At 35.7% G+C, this 20,510-nt stretch overlaps 1 non-coding gene across 1 annotated transcript; it reads left to right on the top strand.

Annotated features, from left to right (window-relative positions):
• Positions 1 to 552: 552 nt before the first annotated feature.
• LOC114237693 (U1 spliceosomal RNA) lies at positions 553 to 716 on the top strand. The gene has a single exon (XR_003623209.2). It is a non-coding gene; the product is annotated as a U1 spliceosomal RNA (small nuclear RNA).
• The last annotated feature ends 19,794 nt before the right edge of the window (positions 717 to 20,510 follow it).

The raw sequence follows: 20,510 nt of genomic DNA, 5'->3' as shown, positions 1-20,510 counted from the left end.
ACCCACCCAGAATCCTTTGTGCTGGAATCAATCTTGGCTGAGATGCACATGCCACCAGGAAGGACCCTGAATCAGACTATGGGTCAAGCAATATGATTGGCCAGAGACAACCAGGAAACTAACCCTATTACCATAAAACCAGAGACTGCAAGCCACATGGCAGAGCAGTTCTCCTGGGTTCCCTTACCCTACTGCTCTCTGCTGGTGGCGGAGCCCTTCCCAATAAAGTCTCTTGCTTTGTCAGCATGTGTGTCTCCTTGGGCAATTCATTTCTGAGTGTTAGACAAGAGCCCACTCTCAGGCCCTGAAAGGGGTCCCCCTTCCTGCAACATTATGCTGAGAATGAATTTGGAGTGAGAAAATTTTACCTTGTTCAGAATCAGGGACCAGTCTTTAATATGGCAAAAACATAAGAGAAGTCTTTAGAAAATATTTAATTTGGTGGTCTCATGTGGATTCTATGAGTCATTATACCTAGCAAAGCAAGAAATCTGAGAGCAGAAAAGGTTGACTAAATATGAAATAGATGATTGAATTAAAAACTCAATGGATATACTTACCTGTTGGGGGAGATACCGTGATCATGAAGGTGGTTTTCCTAGAGCGAGTCTTAACCATTGCACCCTGGATGTGCTGACCCCTGCAATTTCCCCAAATGTGGGAAACTCGACTGCATAATTTGTGGTAGTGGAGGACTGCATTCGCGCTTTCCCCTCGTGTTTAAAAAATAAACAAACAAACAAACAAAAACAATGGAAGGGGTAAACACAGACAGAAAATGAAATAAAAAAGGCAAAATCTATATATCTATAAATATAGAGATATATATACATATAGATGTATCTAGATATAAATATATAGACATATTTACTAGCTTGAGCAAATCTCCTAGAACTCAGAAAAAAAGTAAAAATAGATTAATATAAAGTGCAAAAACTGATGTGTTAAGAATGACCATCAGCTAAAATAGTGGAGTAGGTAACTCCAAGGGGCGGTCCCTTCACAGAAACATTGAAAAATCAAGCAAAAACTGTGACAGTCAACTTTATCAGAACTCAGGAAACCAGTCAAAAAAAGATTTAAAGTAACAAAGTGAATACTGAAGAAAAAGGTAACTTGTAAGTGATAGAGAAACTGTGGCATTTTTACTTGCCTGAACCCCAACCCCACCCTGGCTCAGCAGTGGTCTTGTTCATTCCTGAGGGAGCAGGGGGAGCAGAGAGACCTTATTTATACAAAAAATTGTGTTTGTTCTGACTGCTTGAAGGACTGCCTGAAGGGGACTGGCTGCAGGGCTGAGACAAGTGTATGCCTTTGTTTCTCAAATTATGAACATTATTCCTGGGAGAAAAGAAGAAGGCATTCTTCCAAAACTTTGTAAGGCAAGCACCTAAGCCAAAACACTGGGGGTAGGATGGGTGGGGTGGTTCATTTGAGGCAAACATGATGTGTCTGAATCCTGGGAGGAAAAGCTAGGGATAGAGTCTTTGGGAAATTAAGGCATTCAAAAAGACTCAAGTATACTGGGGAATTTAGAAAGTCACATGCATGCCCAAGGCAGGCAACATGCTTAGAAAAATCTGAGAAGACCCTATGCTTTCACCTCTAGTGATCCTGATCCCTAGCCTCAGTGCAAGCAAGAAGGGAAAGCTAAGGCAGAATTGTAAACTACCTGGCTAATTTGAAGCAGTACTCCAGCGCAGTGTGATGAATTGGGAGGTTATTTCTCTCTCTCTTCCAAAACACTGAGCATCGCTAAAGGAAAAGAGACTGCAGAGACCTCATGTGACAAAGAATAGAGACTACAAAAATACTGGTGACCCTTGAACAATGAGGGTTTTAATTGCTATGGACCCACTGTGAATATTTTTCAATAGTAAATACTACAGTACTACATGGTCTCTGGTTGGTTGAATCCATGGATGTGGAGGAATCATGGATGCAGAGAGTCCTCTATAAGTTATATGCAAATTAACCCCCACGTTTTTCAAGAATCAACTGTAGTTTAGAAAAATCATTAAACAAGAAAGAGCTACAACCCATATCAAGCAACAAAAACACCCTGAGGAGAGTAAAGAATCTGATTTCTAGAATTATATACATATTACACTATGCAAATGTCCATCTTTCAACAGCAATAACAAAATACAAAGCACATAAATAAACAAGAAATTATAGCCCATTCACTGAAGAAGTTAACAGAAATTGGCCCTGACAGAGCCCAGACATTTACTAGACAAAGGCTTTAAATCAACTATCATTAATATATATGCTCAAAGAGTTAAAAGAAGCCAGGAGAACAATGTAAGAACAAACAGAGAATATCAATAAAGAGTTAAAATTTATAAAGGAACCCAAACAGAAATACTGGAGCTTCAAAGAATAATACCTGAAATGAAAAACTCACTACATTTTAATAGATTTGAGCAGGCTAAAGAAAGAACCAGTGAACTTGAGTGTTGAACCTATATTCAATTGAAGTTATCTAATCTGAGGAGCAAAAAGAGAAAAGAATAAAGAAAAATGAGACTTGTGGGACACCATAAGCATACCAAAATATGCATTACAGTTATCCCAAGAGTGGAGAAAGAAAAAGGGCAGAAAGGATATTTTAAGAAATAATGACCACAAAACTACCCAAAATTGACCAAAAAGTGATGAACATACAAATTTAAGATATTCAATGAATTCCAAGAAGGACAAACTTAAAGACATCTACACACAAACATGTTATAATCAAATTGTTAAAAGCTAAAGACAAAGAGTGAATCTTGAAAGTAGCAAAAGAGAGCTGACTAATTATGTAAAAGTGGTCCTCAATAAAATTAACAGAGGTAGTGTTATTAGAAACCATGGGGGCCAGAAGGGAGAGAAATAGCATTTTTAAAGTGCTAAATGAAAAAACTGTCCACCAAGGAGTCCATACCTGGCAAAACTCTGCTGGCTTCAAAAATGAAGGATAAATTAAGACATTTCCAGATAAACAAATGCTTAGGAAGTTTGCCCCTAATAGACCTACCCTATGAGAAATGCTGAAGGGAGTCTTTCAAGCTGAGACAAAATGTCACCAGACAGTAATTGGAAGCCATGGAGAAAAAAGTACTCCCATAAAAATAACTATATAGGTAAATGTAAAAAGCAGTGTTATTGTATTTTTGACTTCTAACTTCTCTTTTATTTCCTATATGATAAAAGACAAGTACATAAAATGATAATTATATATCTATGTTAATTAACATACAATGTATAAAGATATAATTTGTGAAAATAAGCAACATAAAGGGATGGGTGATGGTAAGAACAGAGTTTTGCATGTTATTGTCATTTAGGTGATATGAATTCAAACTAGATTTTTATAATTTAAGATGTTAATTGTAATCCTTATGATCATGACTAAGAACATATCTAAAAAATATACATTACGAGAATAAGAGAATCAAAATGGAACACGAAAAAGAATTAAACACCAAAGAATACATTAAAGAATACAGAAATAAGGAACAAAAAATATATAACACAGAAAAAGGGCAGAAGTAAATCATTCCTTGTAGAAAAATAATTTAAAAGTAAAAGAATTGGGGGCTTCCCTGGTGGCGCAGTGGTTGAGAATCTGCCTGCCAATACAGGGCACACAGGTTCGAACCCTGGTCTGGGAAGATCCCACATGCTGCGGAGAGACTAGGCCCGTGAGCCACAATTACTGAGCCTGCGCATCTGGAGCCTGTGCTCCGCAACAAGAGAGGCCGCGATAGTGAGAGGCCTGCGCACCGCGATGAAGAATGGCCCCTACTTGCCACAACTAGAGAAAGCCCTCACACAGAAACGAAGACCCAACACAGCCATAAATAAATAAATAAATAAATAAAAATTAAAAAAAAAAAAGTAAAAGAATTAAACTCTTCAAACAAAAGGCAAAGTTTGGCGAATGAATTTAAAGACGTGATCCAACTATATGCTGTCTTTGTAGAGACTCACTTTCGATCCAAGAACAGAAGTAGGTTGAAAGTGAAAGGATGGAATATTATATTCCATGCAAATAGCAACCAAAAGAGAGCTGGAATGATTATATTAATATCAGTCAAAATAGACTTTAAGTCAAAAACTGTTACTAGAAACAAAAGAGGACTTCTGGTTTCTGGTCCAGCATGTAACATGCTTGGAAGTTGTCCCTCTATCTCAGTAAGAAAGTAAAAAGCTGAATAAATTGAAAAATCAACAATTCTTGTAAGATCCATCAAAGAAGTGAGTTCACAGGGCAAACCAATGTCTCCAAATTTGGAGAGACAGACAAGTGAATAGAGATTTTCACAGCTTACTGGAGCAGAAACCCCTGAGCAGAAACCTCTGCAAGAACCAGTACTGGGTAGTAAAACCTGAACTATAATTGATGAATTGTAAGAGGCACAGAGTGGACAAGTCTGAGAGGTAAAAATTCCAAGGCTACCCAGTCATAGGGGGACTCTTAAACTTTTGTGAGTTTTAACTCCAGGAGCTCAACAACATTCTCACAAAAAATATTGTAAAAAAGCCTCTTGTGCTTCCAGCAGGACAAGGGGAAATGAGCCATTTTGAAATGTGCAGAATATTCTATCATTAACCAGGACGGCCCTCAAGAGAAAATTTATCAGAAACTAAATTAGTTGGGATTTATCCAAGCTTAACTGACTGGAGGAAGGGAAATACCCAACTCCAGCTCACTCTAGCCTTCCATGTGCGGGAAGGGAAATATCAAACTCCAGCCCTTTCTAGCCATTCTACGCTACCTACAGAAGTTAAAAACTGAGAAGTGCTTGTGAAGTCCACAGTACAATGGCATAGGCTCTCTAAAAGACTGAGACCTAGTCGTAGGGCTATAGAATACTTCTCCTCCCCCACACCTTACAATCACATAACTAACATTACTAAATGCCTATTTCCTGTGTTCATTTTACCTCATACATTATGTCTGGCTATCAAGAAAAAAATTGCAAAGCATATTAAAAGGTAAAAAAAACACAGTTTGAAGAGACAGAGCAGCTTTCAGAACTAGACTCAAATGTGGTAGGGATGTTGGAGTTATCAGACTGGAAATTTAAAACAACTATCATTAATATGCTAAGAGCTCTGATAAATGATAAGGGAGAAAGGAGGGCATTATATATTGATGAAAGGGTCAGTTCATCAAGAATATACAACAATTATAACATATGAGTAACAAACAAAAGGCCCCAAATATATGAAGCAAACATTGACAACATTAAAGAGAAGAACAGACAACTCTAAAATAATAGTTGAAACTTCCATACTCCACTTTCAGTAATGGATAGAAAATCTAAAGAGTAGATCAGTGAGGAAATATAGAACTTGAACAACACTATAAACTGACTAGACCTAACAGACATATAGAATACTTGACTCAAAAGAGCAGAATACACATTATTCTCAAGTACACAAGGAATATTCTCCAGTATAAACCATATATTATACAACAAAATGTCTCAGTATGTTTAAAAAGATTGAAATCATACAAAGTATCTTTTCTGACCAAAATGGAATGAAGCTAAAAATCAATAACAGAAATAAATTCACTAATATGTAGAAATTAAATGATACATTCTTAAACAACCAATAGGCTAAAGAAGAAATCACAGTGGAATTTGAAATCTAACTTTGAAATAAATGAAAATGAAAACACAGCATACTAAAATTATGGAATACAGTGAAGGCAGTACTCAAAGGGAAATTTATAGATTAAATACCTACATTAAAAAATAAGAAAGTTCTCAAATTAATAGCCTCACTTTATATTTAAGGAACTAGAAAAAAGAATAGTAAACTAAACCCAAAGCTAGCAAAAGGAGAGACAAAGTTAGAAATTAATGAAATAGAAAAACAATAGATTTAATGAAATCAAAGTTTGGTTTTTTGAAAATATCAACAAAATTTAAAAATCTTTAGCTAAAATGACTAAAAATGAGAGAAGACACAAATAAGAAAACAGAAATAAAAGTGGGGAGATTACTATTGGAAGTAAAAATGATTACAAGAGAATGCTACAGATGATTGCAGACCAGCAAATTAGATAATCTAGATGAAATGAACAAATTCCTGGGAGCACAAATTACCTAAAATAGCTCAAGAAGAAATAGAAAATCTCACCAGGTCTATTTCAAGTAAAGAGATTAAATTAGCAATCAAAATCTCGCAACAGAGGAAAATCCAAGACCAGATGGCTTCAGTGGCAAATTCTATTAAAGTTTTAAAGGGGAATTAACATCAATCTATCTAAAGCCCTTCCAAAAAATCAGAGAGGAGGAAACAATTTATAACTCATTCTATGAGGCCAGAATCACCTTAATAACAAAGCCAGATAAAGACTCCTCCACAATAAAAGAAAACTAAAGACCAATACCTTTATAAATATAGTTTTATTTTAGAAATGCAAGGGTGGTTCAACATAAGCAAATCAATCAGTGTAATACCCTGCCCCCATTTTAGAATGAAGAAAAAACTCACATGATCATCTCTATTGGCTCAGAAAAAAGCATATGACAAAATCCAACATCCTTCCATAGTTAAAGCACTCATTACAAAGGACTTTTATGAAAAGTCTACAGCCAACATTATAGTCAATTGTGAAAGTCTAAAATTTTTAAGATCAGGAACATGGCAAGGATGCACATATTTCACCAATGCAATTCAATGTTGTATCAGAAATACTAGACAGAACAATTAGGTAAGAAAAATAAATAAAACACATCCAAATTGGAAAGGAAAAAGCAAAAATCTATTTGAAGATGACATGATTCTATATATACAAATCCATAAGAATCCACAAGAAATCTGCTAGAGCTAATGAACAAATTCAGCAAAGTTGCAGTGTACATGATCAAGACACAAAAAGCAGTTGTGTTTCTATATATCAACAAGGAACAATCCTAAAAAGAAACTAAGAAAATAATTTCATTTAAAATAGCATTGAAAAAAATACTTAGTAGTAAATTTAACCATGAAGATAAAGTACATATATACTGAAAACTATAAAATATTGCTGAAAGAAATTAAAGAAAACCTAAACAAATGGAAAAGTAGCCCATTCTCATGGATTGGAAGATTTAATATTGCTATTTATCAGTACTACTGAAAGTGATCTACAGACTTAATGTAACCCCTATCAAAATTCCAATGGCCCTTTTTGCAGAAATTGAAAAGCCAATCTTCCAATTCATAAGGCATTGCAAGGGACCCTGAATAGCCAAGACCATATTGAAAAATAAGAATAAACTTACACTTATTTTTAAACGTACTAAAAAGCTACTGCAATCAAAACAGTGTAGTACTGGGGTAAGGTAGACATACAGACTAATAGATTGAAAATGAGAGTCCATAAATAAAATCACACATCTATGTTTAACTGATGCTCAACAAGAGTGCCAAGACAAATCAGGGAAAGAATAGTCTCCTTAACAAATCATGCTGGAACAACTGCATGCCCATCTGCAAAATAATAAAGTTTTACTCCTACCTCACAACATATACAAATATAAAATCTAAATGGATTATGGACATAAATTTAAGGGCTAAAATCACAATTGCTTAAAAGAAAACATGGGAGTAAATCTTCATGGCCTTGGATTTGGCAATGGATTTTTAGATGTAACATCAAAAATTCTAGTAACAAAATAAAAATTAGATAAAAAAAAAAAAGAGTATATACAGAACGGGAGAAAATATTTGCAAAGCATGTATCTGATAATGGTGTACCACAGAGCATATATAAAAGACACTTACAATTCAACAACAAAAAGACAAGCAGCTCAATTTAAAAATGATCAAAGGACTTGAATAGACATTTCTCTAAAAAAAGATATACAAATGGCCAATAACTGCATGAAAATATGCTCAACATTATTAGTCACCAGGGAAAAGCAAATTAAAACTACACTGAGATACCACTTCACAGACACTAGGATTGCTATAATAATCATGATTTTTAAAAGATGGAAAATAACAAGTATTGGTGAAGATGTCGCAAAATTGAAACCCTTCTATTACACTGTTAACAAGAATGTAAAATGGTGTAGCCACTGTGGAAATATTTTAGCAGTTCCTCAAAAAGTTAAATACAGAATTATCATGAGATGCAGTCATTCTACTCCGAAGTATATACCCCTCAAAATAAAAACAGGTACTCAAATAAACGCTTGTACCTGATTGTTCAAAGAAGCACTGTTCACAATAATCAAAAGATTAAAACAATGAAATGTTCATCAAGGGATGACTGGATGAAGAAATTATGTTATATACACACAATGCAATATTATTCAATCATTAAAAAAAGGAATGATATGCTGGTACATGCTATATCTTGCATAAACTTCAAGAATACTATGCTAAGTGAAAGAAATCAGATACAAAAGATCACATATTGTATGATTCCATTTGTATGAAATAGTCAGAATAGCTAAATCCCGAGAGGCAGAAAACAGATTGGTGCTTACCAGGGACTATGGAAATGGGGGGATGGGGAACAGCTACTTAATGTTATGAGGTTTTATTTCTGGGTGATGAAAATATTTTGGAACTACAGATGGTGGTTTCATAATGTTGTGATAAACTAAATACCACTGAATTGTTCCCTTTCAAATGATTGATTTTATGTTACAGTTATTTCACCTCAATAAAAAAAATTAAAAAGGGATGTGGTAGATGGATTTAGTGGAACAACATATACCTATATAATAAAAATTTTCCAAATTGAAGAAAAGTGAAAAGAAAATACTGTTATCATGTTAATAATATGAGTTAATATCCCCTGAGCTAAAATATTCACTGCATGCCAGACAATATTAGCTTACACATATCTTAGTTAAATTCTGGAATACAAAAAATAATGGTTATATCATAAAATAACTAAATGCCAGAAGCGAGGAAGCAATGTGAAGAGTTTTTAAGAGTTGGCAGGTAAAGATTGTGACAAAAATGTTAGGTTCATTTAGGTAATCACTTATACATGAGGGCAAACTAATTTTTTTCTTTCTTTTTTTCTTGCTTGCTTCCTTTTCTTCTTTCCTTCTTTCCCTTCTCCCCTGAATCCTTCCTTCCTCCCTTCTTTCCTTCCTTCCTTCCTTCCTTCCTCTCTTTCTTCCTTCCTCCCTCCCACCCTTCCTTCCTCCCCTTCTTCTTTCCCAGTTTCTTTCCTTTTTTTCTTTCCTTTTTCTTTCTTTCTTTCTTTCTTTCTTTCTTTCTTTCTTTCTTTCTTTCTTTCTTTCTTTCTTTTTCTTTCTTTCTTTCTTTCTTTTTCTTTCTTTCTTTCTTTCTTTCTTTCTTCCTTCCTTCCTTCCTTCCTCTCTTTCTTCCTTCCTCCCTCCCACCCTTCCTTCCTCCCCTTCTTCTTTCCCAGTTTCTTTCCTTTTTTTCTTTCCTTTTTCTTTCTTTCTTTCTTTCTTTCTTTCTTTCTTTCTTTCTTTCTTTCTTTCTTTTTCTTTCTTTCTTTCTTTCTTTCTTTTTCTTTCTTTCTTTCTTTCTTTCTTTCTTCCTTCCTTCCTTCCTTCCTCTCTTTCTTCCTTCCTCCCTCCCACCCTTCCTTCCTCCCCTTCTTCTTTCCCAGTTTCTTTCCTTTTTTTCTTTCCTTTTTCTTTCTTTCTTTCTTTCTTTCTTTCTTTCTTTCTTTTTCTTTCTTTCTTTCTTTCTTTCTTTTTCTTTCTTCCTTCCTTCCTTCCTTTCTCTCTCTTTCTTTCTTTCTTTCTTTCTTTCTTTCTTTCTTTCTTTCTTTCTTTCTTTCTTTCTTCCTCAGCAAATATCCACCTGTCTTTCCTAAGAGGTGGTATGCAGAGGGGAACATCCTTTTTGCCACATGACTCTTTGGGCTACAATAGCTGGTTCCCCAAAAAACAACCCTTCTTCTCACTCCTCATTCTCCTCCTTGTTGTTATCAAGTACAATGACCACTCATCTCAGGGCCTTTCCATTACTTTTCTCTTGTCTGGAAAGCTCTACCCTTGTATTTTTATATGCTCACTCCTCTATATCCTTCATGTCTCTGCTTGTTTCCCCTCATTATAGAACTTTGGCCTTTCTATCTAAAATAATACTCTCTTCCTTTTTCTCCCACCTCTAGCCTGATCCATTTTACTTATAGCCATCTGACACATTGTAAACTTGTTTTTAATTGTCTCTTTCCCCTGGGTATACATTCCTTAAAAAGAAGGACTTTGGTTCACTGTTGTATCCTTGTGCCTAACACATAATCAATGTTAAATATATATCTTTTTAAAATTTTTATTTTATTGAAGTATAGTTGATTTACAATGTGGTGGTTGATTTACAATGTGGTGTTAATTTCTACTGTATAGCAAAGTGATTAAGTTATACATATATATAGTTAAATATATTATTGAACCAATAATATATTCAATATATTATTGAACCAGAACACAGGAGTAAACCAACAAGTATTTCTTCAGTAATTCTCATGATCCAGACACTCAACTACCCATAGTCAAAAGTGTTCTAGATAAAGGAACAGTCTAAACAAAGAAAGGAAATTATAATGTGGTTTTGGAGCTGATGAGTCTAACCTGGCTAGAGAGAAACTTTCATTTTGATACATCTTGTGAAATGAGATTTTAATCTGTTATGATTTACCAAATTGTAAAATGTTTAATGCCAGACTAAGAAATACATTGTATCATGTTAGCATGAGGGAGTAGGGAGAAAACTGACTGAATAACCTGGTTAGGCATATTAAGGGCTAGGATTCCCCAGAAACCTATGTTTAGCACCAAAGTTTAGCACCAGGATACACAGGACTGGTCAGTAATGAAGACTGCAGATAATATGGATGGAACTCTAGATTGCTGGTCAGAAATGAGGCTGAGACAGTTGATGGATCATTTCAAGCACAGTTATAACTAGACCAATGACACTCTTGAGTTCACAGATTGTGGAAGGTGGATGAGGAGTTGCATCAGAGAACTGAGCTAGGAAACGTCAGGGTGGAGGAAGCAGGGCAGTGAAATAAATAGGCAAGTGTGTATCCACAAGACCAAAGTAACCTGAGATGATACCCTATTTACTACCACAGAAAGCCTGATACCATCAGTGCAATCACTTTAAGGCAATGAAAGGAAATGTGGCTTAAAGAAGAAATAGGGAAATAAAAACCGAAAAAGATAACAACTGTTAGATTGAAAAACAGCCTGATTAGGCAGGCATTTGAGGTGCCATTCCCTGCAGCCTTTTAGAGTCAGCTAGAGAATATTTGGTGCTGGAGTCTAGCTTAAATTCTGCTCAAAGAGAGTGTTGGATTGGATGTGACAGTCACTCCTACTTGATTGTGTCTGGAAATTGAAGGATGAACTCTGTTTAGACCTTGCACAACTATTAATTATTTTTTATTGTATCAATCCTAAATACCTATGAAAACCTGTTTTTTGTTTTGTTTTGTTTTGTTTTTAAGTTCAGTAATACATCAGGAAAATTGAGACTGAGTAGGAAAAATAAAGACAAACCTAATGGTGGAATTTTTACACTTTCCTTTTTAAAACTCTAGGTAAAATATTTACTGAGGATATTTGTCTTCCAGGGAAGGAATAGATATAAAATGTTCTTTGAAAGAGGGATGCCTGCAGTGTTCCTGACCCCAAAATACTACTCCAAATCTCACATTTACACCAGAAGACAATCATTCTAGGTTCAGACTGGCTAAGGAGGTTCTAGTTAAAATTCAGTGCAGTAGTATTTTGAATTCAGTTTTAGTGGGAAAATATTGAACCATGAATTAATTTCTTGTCTCCTTGGAAATGTGGAATCTGGCAAAACCAATATTTCCACATTCCTATGATTATTATAGAACTAGACTATAAGAGAACAGTAAGAAAATGAAAAGAAATGGTTGGAAAAAATGGTTGAGAAAAAGAAATTTACACATAAAGATGTCATGATGTGGTCATTCCCTATTATATTACTCTGCTTTGATTCTCTGTCTAGTACTAACTACTGGCTTATATTTTTCTTAAAGATATAGTTTTTTTATATTTGTTCCTTGTATACCCCACTAGGTATCTTCTTTTTTGTTGTTGAATATATAAATTTATATGATCTTGGAGGATTTATGAAGCATAATATTTGGAGATTAATATAATGGAAATTGAATATGCTTAACAATATGACTTCTCTTCAAGGTCTCTGACCATGGCTCTGGTTTACTGAAATCAAGTTTCTGAAGGAATCAGCAGCCCCATGGAGTATGATTCTCTCCCCCTCCACTTTTTATTACCTCGCCTCACCCCACTGCCCAATTTTGGTGACATCCCTTTTCCCCTCATATTGTAAGGGAAATTCATGCATTATTCATGCATGAATTCATGCATCCATGCTGTCTGTCCACCATCCAATCACCATTCTTTGTGTGTGCATGTGCATGTGTATGCGTGTGTGTGTGTATGTGTGTGTGTGAGATTACCTTACCTCAGGTCACATAATTAAATTAGTTATAGTCTTTGGTTCATGACGCATTCTCACCATGCACATTTATTTATGTTTTTAATTAATTGGTTGTTATAACTCACCACTCAAAACAAAAGCTTACAACTTTATAAAAATCTTTAAATATATAGCCTTGTGATGCTCCTTCAGCAGCTTATCCCCCAGGCCCCTCCCTATCTGAGAGAACAATCACCCCAAAGCCTATGTTCATCTTTCTCTTATATTTCTTTGTACCTAATATCATTTTTATGTACATAATTTCTAATTGCATACCTATGTGTCCCTAAAATTATTTATTTTTTACTTTAGTTCTTTTAACCTTACCAAGAGGATATTAGACTATATGTAATCTTTTGAAATTTACCTTTTTGTATCACATTGTTGAGATTTATCCATATTGTCATGTGTGTCTATGATTTGTTGTGAATGTTGTATAATATTCCACTGTGTCAGTATAATACAGTTCATTTATCTATTCTTCTGTTGACGGGTATTTGGGAGGTTTCTCTGTTTTTTAAAAAGTTTGCTATTATGAACATTCTTGTGCATGCCATCGATAATACCTGCATTTATTTATTCATACTATGCATATTTTAGGTGCCTATTAAAATGCAGACTGCATCCAGGGTTCCGGTGAAAGTAAACAGAGAGGGGAATAAAGGTAAGCTTCTGGACTGTCATGGAACCTATAATACAGAGAGGGTTCTCTCTGATTATAAATGTTAGGTGAGCAAATAAGTTTATTCCCTTTAGAATATGTAATCAAAACATTCTTTCTTCCCGTCTTGCACTTTAAAATGAAAAAAGAGTTGAGAGTGGCAACATTTAACTTAAAGAACTGAACTACAATGCGTTGTCATAGGCAATTATTTTCGATTTTCTTTTGGTCATAGAGATTTTTGTGGATGAGTTCTCCTTATTAATCTCACAACACATGCATAAGCAGCCAAACTATGACCTTGTAGTGCTCATTGGTGTCTAAAGTTTATATTTTTTAAATGTATCCCCTTCAAGCCTGAAAAAGATAAAGATATAATGTCGATATTTTTTCCCTTTCAAGACATGTGGTAGATTTTTAAATTTTTATTACAAGCTGTCAGCAAATCAATGGACAGTTAGGCACTCTGATCAGAAGTGATAACTGGAAGGAGTGTAGCTGTCCCTGTGAGATTTCTTGTAAGTAATAGGAATAGCTTGCTGAGAACATGTACATCCTCAAGGACACACTAGGTTAGCTGAATCTGGGACTTACATTTTTTCCAACATATAAGAAGAGAGTTTCTTTGTAAACTTATTCCAAATGCTACCATCCAAAATCTCATCCAGTATTTGTTCTTTCCTTTTCCTATCTGGAGAGAAAGAGAACTGAATGGCATGAGGGTATATGGGAAGCTGCAGTCAGCCTTTTGAGGTCACCATTAGGTGACCCACAGCTGGTCCAAGTGTAAACTAAAAAAAATATTCACAACCTAAAGGTTGAGAATTATGTTTTATTTGGAGGACATTCCTGAGGACTTCAAGCCGAGGAGGCAGCATCTCAAGTGACCCTGAGAAAACTGCTCTGAGGAGGCAAGGAGAGAGTTAGGATATATAGGAGTTTTGCAACAAAGGATGGGTAGTAGGAGAAAAAATTACTATCAATAAAAGAAAACTAGATATCTCAAGTGAAGGAATTTAGCACTTTTCTATGTATGGGAAGATGCAAGAGTCTGGGCCCACTGAAATAATTTCTTTGATATGCACCTCCGCTATCTGGGGCCAGTATGCTGTGTTTTCACATCCTGAGTTTCCTCAGGGCCCACCATTGGGAATGTCTGTAGTCTGATGGCTGCTAGATGGCAGGTATTCTTTGTTTCCTTCCCGAGTTCCCTCAGGGCTCACCAGCTCACCTTAGGAGGTGGTTGCAATTGCTGATGACTATGACATCCTTTGTTTACTGATATAGCAGGCAATATTTTATTTCTCACAAGGAATGACTGACCCTTGGTGAATGTGTGTCTAATTTCTGTGGGCAGAGCCAATCAGTTATTCTTTTCTGCTTTCATAATGTTTGTCACATTTCTCTTATATTACATCATATAAATCTGTATAAATAATATTATAACTACTGCATATCTTGTGTTTTCGTGTGTTAACCGTCCTGGTTGCTCTCAGAGCTTCCCAATGACAGAGTTCACCTTTGATCATCTTTTTATTTGGCTTACTGTTTAGTACTCTTCAAACACCACACTTACTTCATGTCTACCACTGAGCTAGATTTTGGTAGATTAAGCTTGTAGGCTTGACTTTGATGTAATCAAGTTGCATTTCTTATGTTTATTTATTTATTTTTATCATGAATTCCTTCCTCTTATAGATGGGCTCTCACTACTTCATCTGATTAGGACTTTTCTTGATGACAGCACTTCCCAGACCAACGTTAAGGGAAAACAATTCCTGGGAGGAATAAAAGCCTTCCTTTGCCTATATACGATTATTCAAGCCTTAATAAGGATGACCATTTCAAAGAATGAAGACTATAAATCTCCATTGACTGAAACCTTGCAAACCACTATTCTAGAGAACATAATTGGGGAAACTGAAAAAGAAAAGGGAAAAAAAGAAAAAAATCTACCTCTCATGTTTATAGAACACTTCCATGTTTACAAACCATTCGTTGAGCCCCATGTTGTATAGTTCTTTGAGGCAAGGCGATGAGAACTTTTCCATTCCAGAGAAGAAAAACTCAGTTTCACAGTTGGCAAGCAGCCAACTCTTGGTTAGAAAACATGTCTTCTCATTTGAATTCCAAGACAGCTTCTAGGACACAACTTTGTCCTAGTGTTGGTGTCAATTATGTCAAGCTATTCCCTCCCCCAAGAGAATTTGCTCATTAAGAGTGAATTCTGCATGCTGGGAAAAACAGAGAGAACTGTGTTCTGATTTATGCAGCCTCCTTGTTATCTGGGAAGAGAGTTTGGATTTAAGAACTGTCAAAATACTGAGCAGATAAAACATGTCCTGAGATCCAGGAAAAGATTCTGGCCAGGAGAATTCAAGTTATTCTGTGGCTCCCAGCAATTTCTTATATACTAAAATACTACCAAGATCATAGTTGATTGCCAAGGTTATATTTTAAAACAGCTGAAGGTAGAATGAGCTAGAGAAAGTCAAGGCAGAGTTAGCCCAGGAAAGTTCAACAGTTGGCTTATTTTCTTCTGCAGGAGATATACTTGGAGCCCTATTCTGCCTGTGCTTTTTCAAATATCATTGCCAGGTAACAGCTGAAAGTGGTTAGGGAGACCATTAAAGCCAAATCCTTTGGTTCAAAAAGTGAGATGCTAGGGCCCAAAGAGAATAGCTTTATGTATAGGGTCACTTAGTATAGTTGACCAAAAGGCCTTTTGTGCAAACGTAACTATCACACACACGTACATGGAAAACAGCCCTTAGAGGTAGATCACACATGCGGTATCCAACTGTGTCAAAATGCTTTTGAGTGGACTTCCAAGGATGGATTCCCTCTCAAACTACATTGACCTGGATCGTTCTAGATGTTCAACAGTTAGATCATTTTGATGCTTCCAAGTTCGGATTACATCTAACAAAAGAATATGTGTTACTTGAGATTGGAAAAGTCTTCAACCAAATTGGGAAGAATGATAAATGGAGACTTTATGCAAAATGTTACCAAAAAACAGCCAAACGTGGGATAATAAAGGTACAAAGTCTCCCCGAAGTCTACGGGACATCTCTTGGGAAAGCACTGGAATTACTTTGGTACAGTCCCATTCTTACCTTTTAACATGAAGATCAGAGATGGCGTATTATAATAAAGTTATTTTAACTTTTATTATTGTTTACCTAATTTTCAACCTGCAGAAACTTTTTATCAACTAGCTTTTATGGAAGCTCAATGTGTACAACAGACAAAAGTGGAGCTCCTTTGGTTAAATCTAGGGGTAGGCAAGGACCAAGTCCCACACACTTGGTCTCTTATAGATTCATGATAGTGCTTCATAAGCCTTCAGAAATATATTTTCAAGGAACCCATTTGCAGCCATTCTTGCATTTAGAAAAATGTTAGAGGAAAAATACCTTAATTACTAAATTGTTTAAAAATTTGGTATATATCACATTGAATGCTTTATAGTTATCATAACAGGTTGATATAAATCCGACATGGAAGGATATTCATAATATATTATTTAAAAAAAATTTATTATTTATTTATTATGTTTATTTTTGGCTGTGTTGGGTCTTCGTTTCTGTGTGAGGGCTTTCTCCAGTTGCGGCGAGTGGGGGCCACTCTTCATTGCGGTGCGTGGGCCTGTCACTATCGCGGCCTCTCTTGTTGCGGAGCAGAGGCTCCAGACGCTCAGGCTCAGTAGTTGTGGCTCACGGGCCCAGCTGCTCCGCGGCATGTGGGATCCTCCCAGACCAGGGCTCGAACCCGTGTCCCCTGCATTGGCAGGCAGATTCTCAACCACTGCGCCACCAGGGAAGCCCCATAATATATTATTAAACCACAACAACTAAATCAAGTCCAAAGCTTTGACACATGGTATGAATATACTGATCACATTAAAAAAATTTTACACACATGCACATATATAAGATTCAAAGAAAGAGAAATAAAAATCATAATGTATGTAGATTTGTTCTGGACATTAGGAGAGTAAATTTTAATATTGCCCATTCTTCTTTCAGAGAAAAGTAGAAAGAGGGATTGTTGCATAAGATTTGACTATGTTTCATAAAATATTTCATGTTAAATAAGCTGAGAATGGTTAAAGCTTCTTGGGTGGAGGTCTTATTTGCGTGGTCCTCTGTTTGCTAAAACACTCAGTGAATGATATTTTTTATTCTCTCACCATGTACAAAAGCCGCTCTGGGCAGAGTTGGTAATCATTTCTCACTGGAGGAAATGGCAGGTGAATTTTTAGAGTAAATATGTTTATTAATCAATTTTAAGAGGTTGCTTCCGCTGCAGTCCTCCTTCGTGAAATGAAATCTTCATTGATATTCTTATTTCTACAACTGGCTTATGTCAGTAGAACTTAGATAAAGAAGTCAGGATAAAGTCTATAGTGGACAAACCTAGAAAAGGAACAATAACAAGTAAGGCTTCTACAGTATATAATTCTAAGTGGTGCAATTTATTTTCAACCTGCCATATGCAGAACATATAACTACAATTCTAAGGTTGAAAATTCATTGGAAGAAGGAATATGGAACAAGAGATAACTAGAAGAGGCCTTCCCTGGTGGTGCAGTGGTTGAGAATCTGCCTGCCAATGCAGGGCACACGGGTTCAAGCCCTGGTCTGGGAAGATCTCACATGCTGGGGAGCAACTAGGTCCGTGAGCCACAATTACTGAGCCTGCGCGTCTGGAGCCTGTGCTCCACAACAAGAGAGGCCGCGATAATGAGAGGCCCGCGCACCATGATGAGGAGTGGTCCCCACTTGCCACAACTAGAGAAAGCCCTCGCACAGAAACGAAGACCCAACACAGCCATAAACAAACAAACAAACAAACAAACAAACAAATAAAAAACCATATAGGATAGCTACCTAGCTGGCTAATAATCTCTTAAAAAAAAAAAAAAGATAACTAGAAGAAATGTAAAGACTTTATGATTTTCATATGTATTAGGGGGAATACTTACATGCATACCACCCTGAGCATATATTACCTTAATAATTAAAAATAAGGAAAATTAAAAACTACATTATAAATATAAGGGTAAAATAGTACTCAAAATTTTCTATAATTTTTCACTCTTATGCCCTTGATGGTATGTCACTAATTATATTCTCACACGAGGTAAACTAATGAGCCTTGCTCTATTGCTCAGCATGGAGAAGGGCCCTGATTAATGTACAGTCTAACCCCCCCCCCCACCCTTCTTCATTCTGAGTACCTGCTGGGGCAAAGCATCAAACCAAGCAGATCTGTGTCACTACAAATTCATTTTACTTGAACTTTGATCTGTAACATATAACTCCCATCTTTGAAAAAATACAAATTCATATTCCCTCCAGCTGCTTCCACAATTCTCTACTCTCCTGTACAAAAATACTCCTTGAGAGAATTGAGAAAACTCACTCTATGCACTTCTTCTCTTGCCTTTTTTGATCTATTTATTCCTACCACTCCTCAGAAATTAATCCTGTCCAGGACACCAATCATTTGCACAATGCCAAGTCAAGCATTGTTTATACTTTATATCACTTAGCCTCCCAGCATTAGGTTCTGTTGATTTTTCTCTTTTTGAAACACTTGGCTTGGATTCCAGAACACTGAAAATTTCTGGTTTGATGTAGATTCTGCTGGATTTTCTATGTAGATGATTGCATTGTCTGAAAATATTGACAATTTTATTTTTCCTTCCTAAACCTCATCCTTTATATTTTCTCTTGAATTATCATAATATAAAGGAAATATGAACCCTATGGTGATAACAAAGCATCCCAAGCTTTATTTCTGATACACAGCAAATGCTCTATTCTTCATTGAACAGGTTTTTGTTTTTGTTGCATGGCATTTTTCTAGTTAAGGGATTTTTATTTTATTCATGGTTTTTGAGAGTTTGAAATCACAAAGGAACGCTGAACTTCAGATAATACATTTTCTGTATTGGTTAAGACTATCATACTTTTTTTCCCCTGAAACAGCTTGTATGAAATTGAGATTATATGTATTGTTGAGCTTTTGCTAGAATCTACTTGTAAAATCACCTGGGACAAGAGAAAGGTAAATAATGTATTACAATGTTATTTTCTTTACTGCTTATGGTTTTTTCTCTTGAGCCAAATCTCTGTTCTCTTTACAGCAACATTTCTTGATATAATCATCCCACATTGACCCAAGTCAGAGACAAAGAATTTACGCATGTCACTGTATTTTTGTTTTGTTTTGTTTTTATTCTGTTCATTTGGATTTTCACTGAGACTGTAACCTTTTTTTTTTTTTTTTCTTGGTGAGCCACGCTACTTGTGGGATCTTAGTTTCCTGACCAGGGATCGAACCTGTGCCCCCCAGTGGGGATTCCTAATCACTGGACTGCCAAGGAATTCCCGAGACTGTAGCTTTTTGAGAGTTCCAACTCAATGCAGGGTTCTCAATTCCACCACCCTTTTTGTATTGGCTGTAAGACTTGTCTCCTGTCCCCTGTGGCAACCATTCTAAGTCTACACTGCTATCAGTAGACCCGTAGTTCTGGCTTAAGTTATGCTTACTACTCTAGATTTCAGTTCCAGCTTTGTTTTAGGCCTCCATGAATCCTTCTTGACTTCTTTTGCAAGCTCAGCTACACGTGTAAAATAATGTTGTTGCATTTGCATTTCTAACTGTTCAGGAGCTTTTTGTTTCCAAAATATCTCATCTGTCATATTGTAAAATGTAGAAGTCCCATTTACTATGACTTTTCTTAAAATAGTTATTTTAATAATTTCAAGCTATTATAAAGCAATGAGCTGCTTCTAAGATCCCATTCATTTTTATTTAAAATTTTTCTTTAAACTATGGAATACATTATAAGAGTATGTATATGAAGTGTAGCAGTACATTTTAAAGAAAAATAAGGTTAACACTTGTGTACCCATATACCTGGATCAATAAACATACATAACCTGTACCTCAGAAGTCCCTCCATGCCTCTCAATCATCATAGCCTCTTCCAAACCCTTCCCTCTATCAAGTACTTGTTCTTCTAACTCTTAAATTAATAATTCCCTGCCTTTTCTTTATAGTTTTACCACTTGTGTGTGTATCTCTAAACAATGTATTGTTTAGTTTTGCTAATGTGTTATCTAACTGTGCTAGTTCTTGATTTTTTTTTTAACATTACCAAGATGTTTAATCTCATGTTGTTATGCACAGCTGTGATTTATAGCTGGGGTACCATATATCATTTTTATCAGTTTTTATTAAAGGAAGTTATGATTATATGTATTTTTCAATTATAAAAATGATGATATAAACATATCTTCTAAACATATCTTCTCGTATAAGATTTGTTCTAGACACTGAGATAACCTTTGAATGGAATAGCTGGATC

This window comes from Balaenoptera acutorostrata, chromosome 12 (genome assembly GCF_949987535.1).
Source record: "Balaenoptera acutorostrata chromosome 12, mBalAcu1.1, whole genome shotgun sequence".
NCBI lineage: Eukaryota > Metazoa > Chordata > Mammalia > Artiodactyla > Balaenopteridae > Balaenoptera > Balaenoptera acutorostrata.
Note: the sequence above shows the minus strand (reverse complement) of the source record. Positions and strands in the feature narration are given on the sequence as shown.